Source organism: Carettochelys insculpta, chromosome 10 (assembly GCF_033958435.1).
Source record: "Carettochelys insculpta isolate YL-2023 chromosome 10, ASM3395843v1, whole genome shotgun sequence".
NCBI lineage: Eukaryota > Metazoa > Chordata > Testudines > Carettochelyidae > Carettochelys > Carettochelys insculpta.
Genome location: NC_134146.1, coordinates 19387446 through 19403897, shown reverse-complemented (window position 1 = coordinate 19403897; position 16452 = coordinate 19387446). Strand labels below are relative to the sequence as shown.

General features: G+C 43.5%; 1 protein-coding gene across 1 annotated transcript in view; it reads right to left on the bottom strand.

The window, feature by feature from the left end:
* RHBDD1 (rhomboid domain containing 1) overlaps positions 1-15729 on the bottom strand; it is a 75263-nt gene extending 59534 nt beyond the window's left edge. Inside the window, exon 1 of the mRNA XM_075004494.1 lies at positions 15633-15729. The gene's annotated coding sequence lies outside the window, so the exon portion shown is untranslated. The remainder of the gene's footprint in view (positions 1-15632) is intronic.
* Positions 15730-16452: the final 723 nt, after the last annotated feature.

Sequence of the window (16452 nt, the reverse complement as noted above, 5' to 3'; positions counted from 1 at the left end):
CAGGAGGAATAGTTATGTGAAAGTATGCATCCTGTAAGTCGAGAGCTGTGAACCAATCTAATTATAGGAATAATGGTGACCATCTTGAAATACTAGAGAGTTTGGCTGAGGGTGGCTGAACAAGAATTGCATACCCTTCGACGGGACAAAGTACTTTTTATCCACTCTCTTACTGGTTGGTGGAATAGAGGTGGGGATCTGCCAAATATTGTCTGCAGCATCTGTAATGACATCATCCAGCAGGATGACTATCTTAGATATCTTGGGGGCCTCAGGTTCTTTAGGAGCCTATGCTATTTTTCCTCTACCTCCGCAACCTGAATGTCCTGTGTCTGGGTGACCCTCTTAAACAGCTCCTGAAATTGCCTAAGGTCATCAGGAGGGGATAAGTCGCCAGGGACAACTGCCTTATTTGGGGATGATGAAAAGATGTCCCTCTGATAGGCCTCCATCTGTTCCTCCACAATTTCTTCCAATTGTTCCCCTATGGTTTCTGGGGGAGCGGCAAGCACTGCCTCCGAACAGTCTCTTGAAGAGGAAAATCAGTGTCTCTTTGGAGGTGGGGATATAGAACACCTGTACCAGATACATGATTCTGGAGATCCGTCCCTGGATCTATGGCAATAATGCCCCCGATGATGGCCCTCACAGTGATGTGAGTATAGGTAATAGCAAAAGCATGATCCTGGTGAAGACGAACAGAATCATGAATGCCTTCTATGATATGGTGGTGAAAGGAGTAAGGTAAATGAGACTGTCTTGATGATGCAGAAAGAAATGGCAATATCTGATGGGAGTAGTCATGAGGGTGGAATGACTGTTGTAAGACAGGCGATGGAGGACTGAGCCAAGAAGAAGGAGGCCTGAGAAAAGCAGATGGAGGTCTAACAAACGGTGATGGAGGCGTCGGAGGCCGTTCCTGTATGACTGGTTCTAAGGGAGAGTTAGGAGATAATGGTGATGTCATGATGACCAGGTCAGGAGAAGGGCTACGGTGCCGTGTTTTGGTTTGCACCTTCCCGGGTTGCTGAAAAGAGTGGCTGTCAGGGGTTGAAGGGTATGGTGCCGATTGAACTGACGCCTACAGGGCTGGTAATGTACTGGTGCCATTAGCTTCGGTGTGGAATCCAGCACTGCCGTTGGTTTTGATGTTGTTTGTGCTTGCCTTGGTTCCAATAGTATTGATGCAGGTTCCGTGAGCACCAAGGCCTTTGGTACTGTGGGCCTATGTTCAGTGCCAATGATCTCAGTGCCGGGGATGACCGTCTTGGTGCTGCAGTGCCGATGATCTCAGTGCCGGGGATGATTGTCTTGGTGCTGCAGTTTCCAGTGCCAGACGCTTTGAGACACGTAACCCTTCACTTCTGAGGTGTGTCTGTGCACCTGGGCTGGAACCACTGACTTCTGCTCTTTAGGCCATTTGTCCCCTTTAGATGCAGAGGGATCATGGTTTCAGTCTCGCTCATCCTGCTCGTAGATAGTACAACGATCGAGTAGGAGATGGCCTCTTTTTCTTGTGGCCTGTCGAAGCCGATGAGGCCACTGTGCACTTCTGAGGTACTGATGAACCCTCATGGGGTGAAGGCTCATGAGCCTTGTCAAAGAGAATCATCTCCCTATGTTTCACAGCTCTTGCAGTGAGCTTAAAGCTGTGGGGACATTTCTGAGGCAAATGAGCCTCCCCCAGGCAGCGGATGCATTTGTTATTGCCATCAGAGGCTGGCATAGCTTTGTGGCATGACTCACACTTTTTAAAACCTTCCACAGGCACACTCTCTCTCTCTCTGTTTTTTTTTTTAAGAACAACAAATGACAAACAGTAACTAACAGTACTTAACTATGATAACAGTAGTTAACAGCAGATAAGAAACTTCTATGTAACTCAAACTTGTTATGTAACTTCTCCTTTCTCTCCCTTTCTTTTCTTTTTCTTTTCTTTCCTTTATTTTTTAGATAACTATGTACAATAAAGAGTTTTAAAATGTTCAGAAGGTAAGAGACAAACTATTAATATGCAAATTCACTTTTCTTCCAGGCATGTATTGGAGCACAAGCGAAGTCTGTCTGCAGCCGCTGGCGGTTGAAAGGAACTGGCTGGGACTGGATGATCCATGTAACTAGAAGTGCACAAAGGGCCCAGCGCACTCCTGCACATGCGTGGTTCCAGCTAACTACCGCTTGAAAATCTCCCAACTGCAGTGCCAGGGCAAGCCCAACACCTGATGTGGAGCACCCACAGGGACCCCTCGAAGTAGAATATTGTGCAATTCTACTTTTAGATCAGGCCATCGGCTGCAGTATACTATGTCAATTGTGTTTATCCACGAGGTCTGATAGGCTAAGCACCTTCTCTTTGGGATTCTGAGAACAGTGATGATCATAGTGACCAGTCTTTTAAAACCATTACTGTTTAACAGTAAGTACAAGCATAAGACAGAAGAGGCTTTCAAAACACCACCATACTGTAATTTATCATGGTCTTACATAAAGTCTTACTATCGCAGTTAACACAGGCAGCCCTGACTTCTTCAGACATATCCAAAGGATGTCTGTGGGTCAACCTATTTCCTCTTCAACAGCACCCTGAACAGTCAGCCCCTTTTTAGACAGAGTATCTTTTTACAATTACTATAGTTCTTTTGATCTTCAGGTTCCCAGACCTTGGCCCTGGTCATCAAAACAGTTTTTTAATCAGCTGGAGCAAGGAGATAGAATCTTAAAAGTTAATGCTTTGGGCAAAGTGTCTTAAATGCTAAGTGTTAGCTGAGAAGGCATGGCTGAGACATTCTTCTTCCATCCCTGCTTGCTCTCCTTACAGTTCTTCATTAAACTAAACCAATATATTCAAACAGTTAACACACTCAATTACTGTAATTTATTACAGAGCATGTCCCTCAAATACAGTTTATAGTCATTTCTCCAAGGATTCTTAAACTGTAGCAATTTTTATTGAAAGTTTTTAAAATTCATGAGTTGAATTTCAACGTAGAGCCAGTAAGACCCTCAAGTCTTTCGACTAGCATAATAATGGATTCTTTCATTTTGGTGAAATCTCATCGTACAAAAACTGTGGAAATCAAAATTGTTTTGGTTCTCCCATCTGAAGCAGTAACAGAGAGGTAGCCTTGCTAGTCTGTATTCTAACAAAACAAACCAGCAGCCATGTAGCACTTTAAAAGACTAACAAAATAATTTATTAGGGGATGAGCTTTTGTTGAGCAGAGCCACTTTTTCAGATCCAGATATCTCAAGGCAGTTGAGCTCAGAGGTAATTTCAGTCACAGTGCTAAAACCAGCACAGGAAAGCAGTAGCAAGGAGATGCGGGAATACTAAAACACCAAAGAAAAAATTAAGGACTACAGAAGTATAATATAAACCAAAGCTGAAGTCCATAGTGACAATAGAGAAGTAGAACCCACCTAAGCAGCTACAGCTCAAAAGAAACTGAAATCTAGTGTTCTAAAGAATACCAGACCAACTGTCAATATCATAAGAATTAAGATTATCTGCTAATCTCTGCCCCACAGTCGTCTGTCTTTTAGCTAGTGTAGCTCAGCACTCTCACAAGTCAGCCTCAGAACAAAGAATAAAAATAGAGTCAGAACTGTATATTTACAGAAATATATCTTTCGTAAGAGATACTGTCCTTTGCACATACATAAAATCTTATTTTAAAGAGTCCTTCCTGCTCCCCTACTGATGTTTAGAATGCTCTTTGAGAAGGCTCAAACCTTTTCCTTGGAAGATCCTCAAGCTTATTTCTCTTTCCCTTTTGTCTTTGCACATTCCTACTTGATACCTCTTTGGCTTTGTTCCTAAGAGCAACACCAAACCTGTCAATTAGCCTCTTTCACAGAGCCTGAAAAAGGGCTTTCACCTCAACAAAAAGGTGAAACTGAACTATATTCAAAGTATTATTGACTACATAAAATAAACAAGCTGAAAAATAACAGAAAAATAACTTTTCGTTTTCACCTATTACAATACTAACAATTTCAGACCCTAGGCACTGCACTTAAACTGCTTTTTTTTCGCTGAACTATCCTTCCATTGATGTAGAAAGTATTAACAATAGAGGTTCTGAACCTTTTCTTTTCTAATCGTTTCCCTTCAAAAAAACTCCAAAGCCCACCTGTGCTAGAGTAACTGGTTTTGTGTAGGTAAGAACCAGAGGTAATGTTATGGGGTAGCAAGCAGGTCATCTACCTGGGGTCCCATTCCCCATAGGCCACTGCAAAACTACGTTGCTTCAGCACAAGTTGCAGTGCTCAAGGCCCTGGACTTCAGCACTATGTAGTGAGGCTTCAGCGTTCTACCCTGGGTCCCTATAAGTCTAATATTCAACTGCTTGGTGGCCCCCATGAAACCTGCTTACAGCCCCTGAAGGGGCCCTGGACCTCTGGTTTAAAACTGTTGGTCTACTCTACAAGGAGAGACATTCTCAGTTACGGCAAACTAAAGCCATTAACATACTTGCACAATGACTTCATACCCTTGGCTGATGCACCTTAACTTTCCTGAGTGTTCCCATTTAAACAACTCCCAAAATTAACAAAGATGTGTTTTGCTAGTAGCAGCCTGAATGTTCAAAATAGACAATGTGACACTCCTTCACCTATATGCAAGAAAATGAGATTAAAATGCCAGTTCAGAACCTGCATATACACAACAATTATTTTTTTTAACTTGAGTACTTCACGGCCTATAAGATGTCTATATTTTCAAGTTTTTCTAGCTTTTAAGTAGGTCTGACCAGACTGCCCATAATTAAAATGGAGAAAAGTTCTCTCCTGCACAGAGGGCAGGACAAGAGGCAATGAATTCAAACTATAGAGTGACAGATTTAGATTAAATCTCAGGAAAAAACACTTCCTAGCTGAAAGGACACCAGGACCATGAAACAGACAGATTGTGAAAACTCCCTTTGCTGGCTTTTCAAATTGTGGCTAGATAGCCATCGCCCCTCAGTGCTTTGTAAATCCTGCATCTTGACAGGAAGTTAGCCTACATGACCTCTGTGATACCATCTAACCCTTTTGATTCTATGAATTTAACATTCTCTGAGAATGAGTTTGACAGGTTTACAGTGTGTGGTGTGATGAAGCATTTCCTTTCCTTTGTTTCACACCTGTTGCCTATTGATATCATGAGATGTCCGTCAGTTCTTTTTACATGAAGGGACAAATATGGGAAGTAGCAAAAGGTGGATACCGAACCTGACATTAAATTGGGAAGAAAAAAAAAGCATTTGATTCATTAGATTAGGTTCTTCAAATAGTTTTGAAGCAAAGGGGTCTACAAAGGTATGAAACAGATTCAGTGGGGAGCAGACATGGAGAAAGGGGGCTCATGCAGGGGAACTGGAACAAAGCATGCAGGTAGGTATGGCAGAACCCCTGGTTTAAAGTGATTTCCATCAGATACAGGGCATCAGTTTTCTTCAATGGCTTTCAGCACCCCCACTATAAGAAGTGTCGCAACGCCACTGGGTGCGTATACGAACAAGTTTATACAGCATAATTTTAGCTTTAAAAAAAAAGTATGTGTTTAATTAAAATTCACTATGCATTTATTACATAACATTTTGTTACAGCTATATGATTTTTGCTTAACTAAATTAACCTAGTCATTTTTCTTACCAAACAGGTATTTTATTTAGGTGTGCATTTGAACTACTAGAATTATGACAGGTACTCTATTTGAGTACATGCCTATATATTTCAGCTTCAAGTAGTTTATAATTTATTTGTATGGTAGCACATTGGAGGCTGACTCATAACTGTACTCATAACTACATTATGATAACGCAGGTTGGACCTCTCTAGTCCAGGACACTCTGGTACAGAAACTTCCACAGTCCAGCATCATTGTGGATCCTGTGAGTACTCCGGGGTTGACGCACTCACAGGGAAAAAAAGTGCAGCAGAATCACAGATGTGGCTGAATAAGAGAGCCAGGCAGACTGGGAGTGGAGTCCAAGGGATGGTGATCAGGAAGCCAGTGGCTAAGAACAGAGCCTGGCCACCAGGATTAGAGCCCAGCTGCTGGGATTATAGGGTTCAGCATTTACCTACCCTAGTCTTGCAAAGTTCCTGGTACAAGACCAGCCAGTACCGAGAGTGCTGGACCAGGGAGGTCCAACCTGTACAGGTAGCATTTCTAACCAACTGCTCTCTCCTTACCCTTTTAAACAACCACAAATTTAAATTAAACACAATTCATGAAGATTTTTTAAGTAATCCAAGAATATCTATAAATTTATGAACTAGAAACCATTCACAGACTTATTTTTCTTACATGAGATAACAAAACACATCTTCAGGGGATGCATGATTGCAAACACATTTGCTATAGATTTTTAAACTGCGGCCCCAATTCTGCATAAACTTACACATGACAAAGTAAATATATAAACAGTCCTACCGGACAGAGAGTCCACTCTCTGGATAAAGCAAACCTACACCGTAACAACTCATCCAAGTGCAAGAGACTGTATCCAGATTGGTTCCTTGGACACTACCACAAATGAATATGAATTCCAGCAACAGGACCAATGAGTATAGTCAATCTACAAATGTGACATGATGGTCTTATGCACAAGATCTTTCATGTAAACGCAGAAGTCACGCATTTTACAATCACGGGTCCTCCATACCAAATATCTGCTTTATTTTGTGAATAATAATTTTGCCTAGCAGCATACTGTTGACACTGAAGTTTGTTCAATCTTCTATGCAGAACTTATGTTATTCACTTTCTTTCATATATTCTCTTTTGTATATGTAGCAGAAACTGAACTTTTTTGTAGGAAAATATAATCTGAAAAAACTCCAATACTGTTGTTGAGGCTGCAAACTCAAGAGCCTGAAAATTTAGAAATGCTAGAATTAAGATTGTTCATAGAACCTTAATCTGGGCCACTAGTGTGCATGCACTAAGCGATCTTTCATTTTTTGATCCCATGCTATTTTTCTTCCCCCACAAAACCCCTGATTCATTCAGAGAACATGATGAACAACATTCAGGGAATAAAGCAGATGCTTAATATTTTTTTTAATGTTCATCATTCAGCATTTGGCACCTGCTTTATTAACTGCACATCATAGAAACAATACACTGAACAAAGAATTATTCATTTCTTCCTGGTCTCTTCCATGGTGCTCTGTCAGTGTTTCATAAATATTCATGAATTTATTTCTTCTGTGAGCTGAGGTTATTGTGCTCCTGTTTATACAGATAGGGAAACCGAGGCACACAGATGACAATGATTCTCTATTGAAGCCACACCACCATAGGAAACTTGGAACCTTCTGATTTGTATACTCAAGACCAGACTGACTTCCTACCAAAGGCGCTGAGCACCTTCAGCTCAAACTGAGGTCAGCTGCAGTTCCAAATGTGCAGCATTTATACATCTCAGACCTGGAGGATCTCAAGTTGGGCACCCAGAAGATAAAGAATACACAATCAGAGGCCACCTGCCAAAATTTTGATTGAAATGGTTTGCTTGATATTACAAAATCTGTGACAGATACAGAAACAGAACTCAGCCATGTGTTTGTGCAGCTAACAATCATGAAAGCACCATCTCACTATACAACTCTGAACATCTGCAACAAGTGATGGAGGAGTCTGACAGAAAACAGCCTCATTCATTACTCAAGCCTGATTGATGCCCTGAACATTGTCTTCCCTGCACACTCAACACAGGAGTTATGAGGTAAATGCAAGATGTGATCAGGTAATTGAAACTACAGCAGAACCTCAAAGTTCCAAACACCTCAGGAGTGGAAGTTGTTTGTAACTCTGAAAGGCCGTGTCTACACTAGCCCCCTCCTTTCGGAAGGGGCATGTTAATGAGGGATTTCGGAAGATGCTAATGAGGCACTGCCATGAATATGCAGTGCGTCATTACCATAACAGCGACCACGCACAATTTGAAAGTGTTGCTTTCCAAATGCACACTGCCCATGTAGCTGGTGGCCTTTCAAAAGGACCCAGATTTCAAAAGCCCCTTCTTCCCATTTTGTTTTGGGAAGCCACAATGCATGTGAATACGAGACAATCCCTAATAAACAATGTCAAACCATACTTTTTGTAACCCGTATTTTAAGAACAGCACACATACAATGATTTGTACCAGTCTGACAGTCTAAATTAGCTTCACCTGAGATTGGAGAGCAAAGGAGAACAAGGAAAATGCTGTGGCTGGGGATAGGCTCTTAAGCAGGAAGAAGCAAAATGTTCACATCAAACACACACACTCACCCTCTCTCCCTCCCCGGCTCTACCCCCCTCAGCCTCTAAACCTGCCCCCCATCTCCAGGCTTTGCCTGCCTCAGCCCCCAAATCTGTACCCTATCCCCAAACGTTTACCCCATCCCTCAATCCTGCCCCCTGCATCCCCATCCTTAACCCCTCAGACCCCCCCCAATCCGTCATCCTATCCCCACGCTTTATCCCCCCATCCCACAAACCCACTCCCTCATCCCCAGGATTAACCAGTCTCAGCCCTGGACCAGCCCCACATCCCCAGGATTACCCCACCTCAGACGAGCTCCTCCAGCTGCGCGCACTGCCACTGCTCCTTCCACAGCTTATGCTGCCTCCCTGCCCATAGCACCCCCGCACCTCCTCCTCCTCTTCCTGCTTTCCAGCGGGGCTGCAGGGCTCCAGCAGGGGCACTAGTAGGGCCACCTTTATGAGCCAATTATTTCACACAGTGCCCTGGTGACTTACACGACATCTGAACTTTTTCACAAGTTTTGCCCAGCTCAGGCCACTCTGCAAGTCCTTCTGAAAAGGCAGGCGATATCCCCCACTAGCTCATGGGGGCAGGGGGAATCAGGAAGGGCCCCCATCCCAGCCCTTGCTCCCCTGGCATGGGGTTCCCTGCTGTGGGGACCTAAGGCCTCATCCATACGCAGCACAGTCGGCAAGCTTGGATCTCCACACGTGCACTTGGCCCTACTGCACCTGCCCTGTGTTTACCGCGGGCTGAAGCCCTGGTGTCCTGCACTTACCCTGCACCCAGCCAAACATTTCATAGTCCACTATCTTGAAGATGTCAGAGGCCTTAGAAAGGACAGACATGGTGTGGGTCAGACAAAGGCACCAGCCTGCTCAGATCAACTGCAGGGGTGGACGGCAGCATGCGAGGCCCTTGAGATGGGTATAAACTGGAGATAGAGGCCAGGGAGCTCTCCTGCTCACTTCCCCTATCTGCAGCACTGCCCTGATGCCACTGATATTGGAACTAAATTTAATTGGTTTAATGGCCAGGCCCTTCCCGCTGCTCTGGCGACAGAGCAAATTGTTCTTGGGATCCACTTGGAAATCTGGCAGCAATCTGTTGACAAAAGTTTTGTTGGAAGCTATCTTCCTAAAAAATCTTCTGTTGACAAATTGCTGTAATGCAGACAAAGCCTTAAAGACTAATCCAAGAACTGTAATCCAGGGCAGGATCAAGTGACAGAGCCTCACAACACGGTGGCAGTGCAGCTACACCAACCGTAGTACTTCAGTTAGCATGCCATCTACAACAATGGGAGGACTTTCCATGTCCAAAAAAGTATTCCACCTCCCCGAAAGGTGGTAGCTATGTTGGCTGAAGAATTTTTCCTATCAACATCATACTATCTACTTTGGAAGTCAGGATGGTGTAACTGAATTACTCAAAGGTATGGATTCCACAGTTATACTGCCATGCAATGCCACTGCACACCAAGCCTAAGAACAAGAAAGGCTTGTCAGACCTCTGAGAAATATAAAACTGCCCTGTTCATCTCAGTTCGCCTCTGAACCAAAGAATGACAAATTCAGCGTCAGCATTCTTAATTATTTCACTCTTGCCCCTACTCCACCCTGCAAAAACCTTCAGCTTTTCGCCTCCACCATTTTTGATGCAGCAAGACATTAAAACAAACACCCTACCACAAAAATCACTGGCATATCAAAAACCCATTTTGCATTTAAAGGCAGCTATCACTTACTTTCTAATCTACACTGAACTGCTAGTGAATCCAAGAATCTTGGCACAGAATTTAGGTTCAGATCACCACAGAATGCAGAGAATCTCATATCTGCTGAGGGGGATTCTTCTGTATTATTTGTGTCTTTTATTCCCAATTTAAGCTACAGATCAGCCTGTGAACAATTTGAGGCAGGAACCATCCTTTTATTTGCGCTTGTACAATGCATACTATAACCTTAAGCTTCTTGGGACCTCTGAACACTATTATAAGATGAAGGAATATTAATGACAAGGTATCCTCAAAAACAAAACATCCAAAAAGTTTATTTCTGGCCTCTGCAAGTGAAACACATGAAGATAGCAAACAGTTTCTAGAGAGCCTTCTGGAATGCAGTTCATTTAAAACACATAGTGCTTTCAACTATCTAAAACATTCTTCCTCCAGCCTCTATTGTGTTTATTAAAAGGCTAATGTAACTTGAAACAATGAAGGATTTATTCTACTTTTCTGCAACGATTTCCAAAACATGCCACCGCCTCCAAAATGTACAAATTTCCAGAACAGGCTTGAACTAGATGTTTGTCTTTAACGTAGGCTGCCACGTGTCTGCATTTTTTGTCACCTACTCAAGATAAATGTATGAACAAAACATTCTAGGAATTTGTTTTTGTTTGTTTTGCACTAATTCAGTGAAAAGCATTTAAGGATGTACTTTTAATTTGAACAACAGCACCCTTTTTGATTCAGAGGCTATTTAGCAGCCCATAAGATATTATACTGTGATTAATGGATTACCATTATTAAACTGCCTGTTAGTAACATTCCTTAAAATATTGAATATATAACCACTAAGAATTAATTCTGTTACTGCTGTGTTATTGACCTTATCTACAGCAGGAAAATGGATGACAATCCATATTAAAATCCCAGTTCCTGAAAAAGTATTGAGCTACAAACGTCTAACAAGAACAAGGACTCTGTTTAAGTGAAATATATTTTTAGGAGGCAAAAACATAACTTTTGTCTTGGGTCTGCATTCTCCAAGTAAATAGAAAAATAAGACACTGGTGGAGCATTCACTCCCTTTACAATCCTCCAGGATAGATAAAACAGAAAAAGTATCTCAGTGCAGCCATATTAGAGGCTTTGGAACTACTTCAGAAGTTATGAGCGTGAGAGAACTAGAACCTTGGAAGAACAGTCATCAAGCTTCTTTGAATAAGCTATGGGTACTGCAATAAGAGCAGCATAGAATTTCTTAAAGCTTTTGAGACCACGAAATACCAAACAAATATTTTTTATGTGGAACACCTATGAAAATTTTCTTTAAAAAAATTATTGTCAAACCCCAAAGAAAACAAATAGCAACATATACAGCAAAAGCCAAATGAAGTAATTTTATCAGTATCAGAGAGGTAGCCGTGTTAGTTTGCAGCTTCAAGAACAACAAGAAGTCCTGTGGCACCTTATAGACTAACAGACATTTTGGAGCATAAGCTTTCATGGGCAAAGACCCGCTTCATCAGATGCATGAGTCAGGTATCACAGAAATGACGAAGTAAATTCTGGTTTTAATAACAGAAAATATATACCATCAGTGTATGATACCATGAAAGTGTCAGATGCTCATGGCACACCTGTGAGTTGTTCACAGAACACAAGTGTTCTGCAGAACAAAGTTTAAGAAACACTGGTGGACAGACAACAAAATTAATTTGTAATGAGAATTCCTAGCTGGAATACGTGCAGTATTCACTTGTAATAACATCAATAAACAAAAAACTTTTGTGAAGTATTTGAAGCAGAATAGAAAAAGAAACTCTGTACAGAAGAGAGGCACAAATTCTATGAAGGAAGAGGCTGGTGGTCCAATGAGGCGAAGAGCTAATTATCTAGTGTGCTAAATCTGCTGTATAAAAATAAGCATGTGCTTCAAAGCATGTGCCCACCCTCTAGGAATTATACAAGGATATCTTTGGTGGCATAGTGGACATATGAATGGAATGGATTTTTCCTGTTGCAGGAGGAACACACCATATTCCCGAATGACAGAAGCTAAATGAATGAAGGAGTTAGGCCAGCGCAGATACACAGAGGGTGCGCCTACACTAGAAATGAACTTTGAAGTAGTCAGGAGAGAGTCTACATGCATTTTCCCTTACTTCGAAGTTAACTCTGAAGTAGGGAGCCCAACTTCAAAGTCCTTATTCCATTCTTGGGAATGGAGTAGAGCCCTACTTCAAAGTTAAACTTTGAAGCAGGGTGTGTGTAGATGCTCAGCTTCAAAGCTGCTTTCTCTGAAGTTAAGCAAGCAACTTCAAAGTTATTTTTGTAGTGCAGACACAGCCAGAGACTGGGGTGTGGATTTTTCACACATTGACTTAAATGTTAAATGTAGAAGACCAAGGTAATAAGTCAGGCCATTTCCTTTAGCATTGCCTCCAGTCCCTGGAATATCATGTACAAATGAATTAGAAATTAGAATGCAATTAGAGAAAACTGAAACAGCAAGGGAAGCAGCCCCAAAATTTTAAATTAAGTGAACTCAGTTTATATACTCGATGTTTATGTTCAATCTGAATGCAAAACAGAAGGCCAATCCACTACAATCCACTCTCTAATCCAGTACCCTCAGGCTGACCAGTGCCAGATGAGAGAATCTGCCAGACCACAGAAGGTCATATTGTCTGGCATTAACAACACTTCCACTGCTTACTGGGCTCTTATAAAACATTTAGGGGTAAATCACAGCTAAATACCAGCACACAACACAGAGCCAGGACTCATGGCTGGAAACAAACTTTACAGGACTGCAGGAAACGTGACCACAGTCATGATTACCGATCATTCAGCTAACCAAAATCATGCCATATTATGGAGTCAGCTGGACGAGAGAGTTCCAGACTAGAGAGGTTCAACCTGTAGCTACCACTTAAAATAAGCTGTGGAATTTATAGGCAATGTCCTGGTTAACAGCAAAAGACTTCTGGGATATCATTATAGTTGTAATTAATTTACAGAGTGACTTCCAGTTAATCAAATGGCTCTTTGAAGAATTTAATAATTTTTTCATTTGTAAAGCAATATCCAGCTGTGTTAAATGAAGACACAAAGCTTTTAAATTTAATATGAAAAAGCAGTAATGAAAAGATATTTAAGAAACATGTTTCTAAAAAAAATCACTCATACGATAGCTGTTGCTATCTTATTTACAAAAAACAGAACATTCAGGGATGTCAATTCAAAATGAGTACAATACAAATAACAAAGACTTTTCAAACAGCTTAGGCCCAAAATTTAGGTTTCATTAAAATGGTAATTTTGAAAAATAATGATAAGTTATCTTTAAGAATGAAACAAATTTTGTAATTATATTTTTAGGACATTTGAAACATTATTTGAAACTTACATTATAAGAACATAATTTGAAACTTGCTTCTGTGAAGTATTTGAAATGCACCAGTCTAGTTTCACTGTCCCAGATTAATTAATATTTTAAAATAGCAAACAGAACACAATTTGAAAATGTGTTTACACTGCAGACCTTCCAGTGGCATAGCTATACTGCCACAACTGTGCCACTGTACGATCTCCAGTGAGAACATCAGGGATACGTTTTCATCACAACCCTGCCTGACAACAGGTCAATGTACTTAGTGCATGTTATCATACTACTGCATTATGTACATAGCATGGTGGCTTTCAGTTCTCCTCTCCTCCCACAACCAAACAGTCCTATCCCATAGGTCACAACTGGAGCCCTGATGCCCCAAGGCTCAGAGCAGGAAATTCTTCACTGCTGCGCTCCACTGACAACTTCACATAGAGCTCAGAGCTGGACACCTCCACTGCTCCAAACTGACAGGCTGAGCTGTCAGCCCCAACCTGCGGTTCAGGTGGAAAAACAAGTGAATAACCTGCATCTCTTGAAAGAAGAGCAGTATCTCCTTTCTCTGACCACGTTTTGATCAGGTTGCCTGGATCACTTTTTGCTTTCTAGAGACCCTTTCTCTGGCCCTTCCTAGACACTTATGGCACTACTTTAGACAACAGTTATGCACCTCAGAGTGTGAAAAATTCACAACTCTGAACGTAGTTAAGCCAACCTAAGTCATGGAATTCGTCTGTCAACCTAGTTATTGCCCCCAAGGAGATGGATTTATACAGTGGTTTCTCAAATTTTCTGGCCCATGGCCTACCCCCAAACACAAACCTTTATGTGGACCACCAGCCAACCACCCACAATAACAAAATGCTTACGTTTATCTCTAAATACCTTAACTACTTGGATTGCACAGCCACAGAAGACGCTGCTCTAATCAGTCCAACTGGGGCGCAAACCCATGATCCCTCGGGATCAAAGGATGCCTACTACTACCTTAAATACTATATTAACACTTTAACTTGATCATGTTAGTTTACCAGGTTTTATTTTAAATAAAGTAAAATAGTAATTTATGTCCCACCACACATCCCTCAAAAAGGGGGTTTCAACATTATCTTTATTTATGCCAAGGGTGTGGAATCTTATTTGGATCACAGACCACCGATCTACAAAAAAAATCAGTTAGAAGGCCACACAAGGGCAACCAACCCCCCTCCCAACTCACACTGATGTGCCCCATCTAGGCCCTGAGGTAAGGCCAAAATGAGGGGTTCAGTGTGCAGGAGTGGGCTGCCACAGAGTGGCATAGGGGTTTAGGTGGAAAGCGTGGGCTGAGGGTACATCTTTGAGGATTGTACCACTTTGCAACTAATAACAAGATAGTTAAGCATAACTCATGTGTATAGAAGTGTTTCTGCAGCTGTAGAAAATAAATGACTCAAAGAGCCAAAACCTTTTAAAACAGGTGACCTGCATGACTCAGCTGCATTCGTAAAACGAGGAAAATACTTATCATCCAAAACTTGGAAGCAGTAAAGTGCTCCATCAGTGAGAGGCTCTGCAGACTGCCTCCAGTCCCCTATGTACCTGTCGTGTTTTACTGTGTAACACCAAAGTACACGCTCTCTGTAACTCCACGGGCCTGGTCTCGGCTGCGACCAACACACATTTCGGGTAAGGTTTTATTGGAAGCCTACTGTCAAGTGCTCATAACTTTAAGGGAGATAATCCCTTGCGCGGGGATCACCTATGAGGCTTCCCCGTACCCGCTTTTTCATCCGGACTGGGCGGGCAAAGTGAGGACGCGTTATCCCCACGTGGGCCGCAGGGGAGGAGGTGCCTGGATGCGTAGCTATTTCCTGGCACTGAGCACTTCGCAGAATTGGGCCGCAAAACTTGGGGCGCGTCCCCGAGTGCACAGGGAGCCGCCTCGGCGAGCGGACGGCAGCCCCACTTCCCCCGCCCCACAGCACTGAGCACCGAGCCTGGCCGGGACTCGCCGGCATGAGCCCTGCCCCGGAACCGGCTGAGGAGGGGAGGGGTATCCGGGGTCCAGCGGTGGGCGGGCCCGAAGGCCGAACACGGCAGCCCCAAGCCCCCGGCAATGCCCCGCGTGCCCGCGAGAGAGGAGGCTCCCCGGGCAGACAGGAAGTGGGAGGCCGCCCCTCGGGCTCTAAAGGGAGGGCAGGGAGTAGAGTCCGCACGCGGAGGGACACCACAGGCGAAGGACCGACAGCCGGTAACGGGCCCGAGCCCCTCTGCCCACACTCACGTTCTCCGCCACGCGCAGCGCGGCCGCGGCCCAACCGACTCAGCACGTGACCCTGGCGCGGCCCCACCCAACCTCAAGCAAGTCCCGTTTCCCAAGCCTCAATGCGCACGCGCGGTAGTGGGCCTATCGTTTCCTCCTGCTGGCTGCAGGCGAAGTCTGATGTCCGCCCTTTCCCCTCCTAGACCAGAGCGTGCGAGCGCGTGGCGGGAGCCGAACACGATGAGGGGAGGGGGGTGGATAGAGGAGCTGACCCGGCCTGCGGCGGGGATGGCTGCGCCCCGGCGAGCGCGGAAGGTCAGGGACGCTTGGCGGCTGGTAGCGGGCGGGGGTAAGTCTGTGCCCCGCTGGGAGGGGCGCCGGCTGCAGTTCCAGCCAGTGTTGTCATGAGCTAGACTCTAGCGCAAGCCGCTCCCCCCACTCCCCCCGGGTGTCTGCCGCTGGCTTCGCTCCCTTAGGCATCGTTCATGGCGCTTATTAGCACAGGTGGATTTAAGCACCTTTGCGCTTCAGATCACTAACATCACAAGAAGCGTACAGTACTACTTACCCCGGCATGTTGAATAGTAACAGAGAGGGAGCCGTGCTAGTCTGTACACTATCGAAACAAAAAGCAGTCAAGTAGCACTTTAACGACTAGCAAAATGGTTTATTAGGTGAGCTTTCATGGGACAGACCCACTTCTTCAGACCATAGCCAGACCAGAACAGACTCAGTATTTAAGATACAGAGAACCAAAAACAGTAAGCAAGGAGGATGAATCAGAAAAAGATAATCAAGGTGAGCAAATTAGAGAGTGGAGGGGTGGGGGGAAAGGTCAAGA